Source organism: Meleagris gallopavo, chromosome 2, assembly GCF_000146605.3.
Source record: "Meleagris gallopavo isolate NT-WF06-2002-E0010 breed Aviagen turkey brand Nicholas breeding stock chromosome 2, Turkey_5.1, whole genome shotgun sequence".
Lineage (NCBI taxonomy): Eukaryota > Metazoa > Chordata > Aves > Galliformes > Phasianidae > Meleagris > Meleagris gallopavo.
Window position 1 is genome coordinate 52270097 of NC_015012.2, and position 5441 is coordinate 52275537.

The 5441-nt window shown below is 41.5% G+C and overlaps 1 long non-coding RNA gene across 1 annotated transcript; it reads right to left on the minus strand.

Annotated features, from left to right (window-relative positions):
- LOC109366078 lies at positions 1-5435 on the minus strand. The gene is made up of 2 exons (XR_002112127.2): positions 3667-5435; positions 1-2342 (listed from the first exon to the last, which is right to left on the minus strand). It is a non-coding gene; the product is annotated as an uncharacterized LOC109366078 (long non-coding RNA).
- Between the last annotated feature and the right edge of the window lie 6 nt (positions 5436-5441).

A 5441-nucleotide genomic window follows, 5' to 3' on the forward strand; every position in this document is an offset into this window, starting at 1 on the left:
TTTCCCTTCTATTGCAAAACCAAAGACTGCTTTTGTTGAAGACACAGGTCACTTTAGTAACATTGGCCACCTGCAAGTAAGGATGTGATTTACCATTAACGATAATGTTTTTCCTTGGTTGAGAAGAGTCGTCAGGGTTAGCTGCAGAACTGATTCTCAGCAGTGTCTTCTCCTTTGGTAACATCAGCCTCCTTGTCCAGAGAAAGAACTTCCCTTCACATGAAGACATAGACTGGACTAACTGGACAATGTACATGACTGGGGCTTTTTCTAGTACTGGCTGCAAAATCTCCACCTGTTTGGAGAGGCCAGAAGGTCCCTGCCCCATCATTGCCATGACTGATGGAGGTCTCCATGGAAAGGCGCCTAGCAGTTGCTATGACCAGATCTAAGCCTAGCAATGCATAAGACTCCATGTGCCATGTGCATGACAGACAGACAGTCTCTATGTAGGCACAAGTGGGTTTGGCTGTAGTAAAACCAGCTCAGGAAAGGTTAGAATGCTGGTACGTTCGGTTTAACCAACAATAACCCTTTCATCAAAGGACTGTCAGAAAAAGGAGTTGCTTTTATTTAATCTATTCTTTTTGTGGGTAAAAGCTACATCTTTTATCCTCAAAATAGATATATTTAGCCATGCATGAAGAAAGAAAAGTGAGACTGAGAGATGCCCTGAGATTTAAGTTCAGTATATTTTGCTTCTGGCTTCATTAGATCCTTTCTTTCTTGAACTGAGCAACTGAGTCATTCTACACAGGAAAATTGCACAAAGCAATCTGACTTTCAGAAGAATTATTATTAATGCTGAACCTTGAAAAGAGCAGTGAGAGGCCAACGTAAAGTACTGGGCACATCTTAATGCCAGAATGCCAGTGTCACTGAGCTACATTCAGCCTACTTTTCTCAGTACGTTTTCATATTGCATTCAGGAAAGCAAAGTTATTTCAGTGAAACAACAGCAAGAACCACTCATGTCCTTCACACAACACATCCTATGTATCTTTACTATCAACTAATCTGATTCTTGTGTGAAAGTTATTGCCCTGTCAGTTCACCAGAAAGGACCCAATCACATATGCTCTTTATTCAAAGACAATCATGACAGCCTTAAGAAACCTGCACTGAGTACCAAGCGGTTGATACCAGAAAATTATGAGCACTTGGCAAATGACAAAGGCACAGTCTGTCCCTTCCCATGCCAGCCTGCTGCTTCTATTTAGTTTACCTGGTGGGCTCTGGATCTCCTGGGGCTCTGGGTGTGTGATCTGGCTCCTTGCCTGTGATCTTGTCTGTAGGTAAGATATCAGGCTAGGACTGAGGACCAGGTCCATTTGGCACTGATTCTGCCACATTCTTCTCCGATGCCTTGAGGAAAGCCCGGGACAGCCATAGAAATTTCCCCTCTCTGGTAAACAAGCAGCATATGCCATCTTTGCTACTGTGAAAGCCCAGCTGTACTGCCTCAGGAAGAGCACTGGGAAAGAGTTGTTTGTATATCTGTACATATATGCTGCCTCCATTTATGGGAGGCAGTTGCTGACAATGAGAGACTGCTTGCTTTTGACGTCTGACTCTTGATAAATAGAATCAAGTCCTTGACCCCACTTGCTGTTCTGTATACAAAACCCATCAAAACCTGTGTAGTGGAAATGAACCAAAAGGGAAGAAATTGCAGCCGCTTCACATGAAAGGTCACAGAAAGAAGCAGGGAGGTCTGCTCCTCCTCATTTTCTTGCCTGCCAGCACAAAGTGAAGTCATAATCTTTTAACTTCAGTTTCCCATCTGTAGAAAAGAACTGTTTCTCTGCTCTTACATAAGGCCTGGGAGAATAAAAAATTAATCTTTTTTGAAGCAGTCACACTACAGCAACAGTAGCCACAATAAAGAGACAGCTTCCACTGGCAAGATCTTCAGGGGTTGTCTTCCTGGAGTTGACTTTTAGCCGAATCCTACACTTTAGCATGCATTGCATGCACATATACGCACTACTTGGCTCATGTAGCACTGATGAAAAATAACAGGCTTTTTGAATAGCTGAATCAATTAACTGGTATATCATTCATATCTGCATCCTTAAAAAGATAAAAATAGATGTTTCAGTTACATAGTTAATAACAGCTACCTTTATTCTTAGAATTTTCCCTGGTATATCTCCAACTTCACTCCGTCCCTTCTAAATACCTGGTGTCTCTTGAATCACAGCTCAAGGTCCAGCCAGCTCTAGCAGTGCTCTGACCTGATGGGGTCAGTAAGATGCCCTTGGCAGCCCAGCTTCTGCTGCTTCAAATATTTTATGTTTGGCCTTCCTTGCTTGTTTTCTTTAACCTAAGTCTGATAAAATCTGAAGACAAAAAATACATACTTAAGTTTCATAGTGACCACGGATTATCTGACTGAATTGATGGAAAATTTCTTTTAGCCCCTAAAGAGAAAAGGAAGAAAACATCAATCATGTAACCTATAAAAACATTCTAAATATTCTTTCATAAATTGTTTAGCTGTTTTGCATGTTACGAAAGATAATTTATCAGAGTTATAAATAACGGCACAGTAACAGTCAGATTAATGTATAGCAATACCCAATGTATTCCATCAAGCCATTCATGTAGATAGCTAGACAATCGGTCTATTACTAACCTGATTGGATACTCGGGATACTTATAATGAGTTTAATTTAGTAATAATAAAGTATTGCTTATGCTAACGGTGCTATCCAGATTAATAGGTTTTAAATGCTTAGTGCTATTTTATTGTCTCTCCCTGAGTAATGAATTATGTCTATATGTGCACTGTACATCAAATGATGGAGACTAATAATTCATTACAATGGTGTGAATATGGGACATCTGAGAGGTATTTTTATTATGCATTAAAGAGCCAGGTTGAAGTTTAGGGGGAAAAATGCTCTCAGTGTTTAATGTGTGCAACAGAAACTGTAAATAGCTGACGGAACACTAGGAAATTGGTAGTGTCTGAATGCCTCACTCAAACCATCTGTCACACACTTCTTTGGGAAAAAAAAATCAGAAATGTTTGTTCTGAAAATGCAAATTATTATTTTTTATTTATTTCCAGTCACGTAGCTGGATCTGTTTCTTACACCATGTCTGTGTAGAGATATGATGCTTACTTAACTGCTTCTGAAAAAGGTTGTGGAGGCTGAGAAATTTAGCAGTCCTCAGTCAAGATAAGCTTGAAATCTCTGTTTCAAGTTGCTAAAGGAAAAGGGTAGATGAGGACACACAGAGTAGAGGCTGACAAGTGCCTAAAGGTCCTGTCCAGGTCTGCTGCTGCATCCACTGCTGGATGTATTGCTGCCATGTTAATAATGCTGGAAAAAAGGTTTTGCTCCAGTCTCTCTTGCTTGCACTGTGCAGGCCCCACTGCCAGTGCTAAGAGCGTCTGTCCCCACTGTCAGCATGGCCTGCCCAGTACCAGCATCCACAGAGAAGGTGTTGGGATAGCACAGAGAGGCAGCCAAAGGAGGAGTGTCAACACTCAGAAGCACCATGAACTGACATCACTCTGAGCAGCTTGTGGAACTTTGCTGCAGAGCCTCGGCTCAGCAAGCTGCTCAAATATATGCCTGACTGGAGGTGCACAGAGTATCGATATGAAATTACTGAATTATGTGCTTTAACTTAAAGCATGTTATTAAGTGCTACCTGAATTGAAATGATTTCCTTCTCAGTGTTTCTTCTCTTTCCATCCAGCATAATCCTGTTTCTTCAACCCCTGTCACTACGTACTTCATTTTCCTCAGAATATTTCAGCCATCCTCTAACTCTGTCTGCCCATCCTGTCTTCTGAGGCACCTCCACCTGACTGTGCAGAACGGGGCTCGAGCGCAGCATCAGCTCTCCGTCCACAGCAAGTGGCTGCTTGGCAGTCAGCGTATTTGTAGGCATGAAATCAGATGTCCATATCAGCCTGTTTGGGATTGAGACCTATGTGATGAAGGAACATCTGCTTGTGCACTGCTTCTGGCTGCTGCTCTGCTCCTGTGGCCCTGAGGAGACAGAGAGGAAGCAAAAGGTTTCAGAGTCTACTTGAAAGGAGGTTGAAGCAAGGTTGGTGTTGGCCCCTTCTCCCACATAGCAGTAATAGGATGAGAGGTAATGGCCTTAAGTTGTGCCAGGGGAAGTTCAAACTGGATATTAGGAAAAACTTGTTCACATAGGGAAGGTTGTCAGGCAGTGGCACAGGCTGCTCAGGGAGGTAGTAGAGTCAGTGTCCCTGGAGGTGTTCAAGAATTGTGTGGATGTGGCATTGAGAGACATGGTTAGTGGACATGGTGAGGATAGGTAGACGGTTGGACTCAATGATCTTAGAGGTCTTTTCCAACCTTAACAATTCTCTGATTCAATGAAGTCTTGCATTGTGTGAGTGAGGCCTTCTGAGTTTAGGTCACGTCTCCCCAGTTTGTTTACTGAGCTGTTTCAGGAATCAGAGGGTCTTGTTCTTGATTGTTCTGACAATTCCCTGAAGCCACACTTGAAGCCTTCTGTTTTCTTAGGACTCAGGTATTGTGCTGTCCACAAATGTTCCTCTTCAGCTGAATGGTGCAGTGTATGCAGATAATAACTTGTTATATTCAGTGAAAGGGGTAATGCCTGGATAGTCTTCGAAGTCCTACTGGGATGATGATGGAGGACAAGCACTGACAAAGGCTGGCAAATCTATCAGGCTGATGTACTGTCAAAATAGCCCATTGTCTCCCCTGTTAAAAGTATTCTGCTCTTACTTTCTTTCATTTGTCTGAAGCTGCATCTGATCTGAGGAAATCAGTGATTTTTTTCCCCATGGTGCCTCCCACTATTTCACTAGATCTGCCAGCTAGATATTTTTTTTTTTTTTGGTCCAACATCTGTGTTAATTTACAATTCAGGAACATGAAATGCCTTTAGACATATTTGGATTTTTTTAACATCCTTTTTTTGCAAAGAGGTAATTTTGATACCTTGAAAGAAAAGCATTTCACCTACGCTGTTTAACAGACCTTTATAGATGCCTAGGGCAGAGAATATAAGACAAAAAAGGTGGTTTGTAAGTTATTGTATGGGTGTGAATGAGTTTTCCCTGCCCATTGCTTACAGCTGCTGTTAACTCCTCCGCAGCTTCAAATGTTTATGGAGTATTGAAATATAATTACAGTTCAAATGAAGATGTCATGGAACTTTTAATTTGCTCATTCAGTAATCTCTTGATTACTAAAACAGACTGTGAGCCAGGAATGCTGATGGTGATGCTGTAGGCCCAGGAGTCAATTTCCATTTCTATGTGTTGGTATCTACCAATTGCCTATCCCCAGCTGTTCTGTAACAGAATATTTTTATTACATTGCCAATGACAGTTTTTAGCTTCAGGGTAAAAATGTTTTTTAAGCAGTCAGTCAATGTCCTTAATGACCAAAAAGACAATATGACTCCTTTTTTTTTTT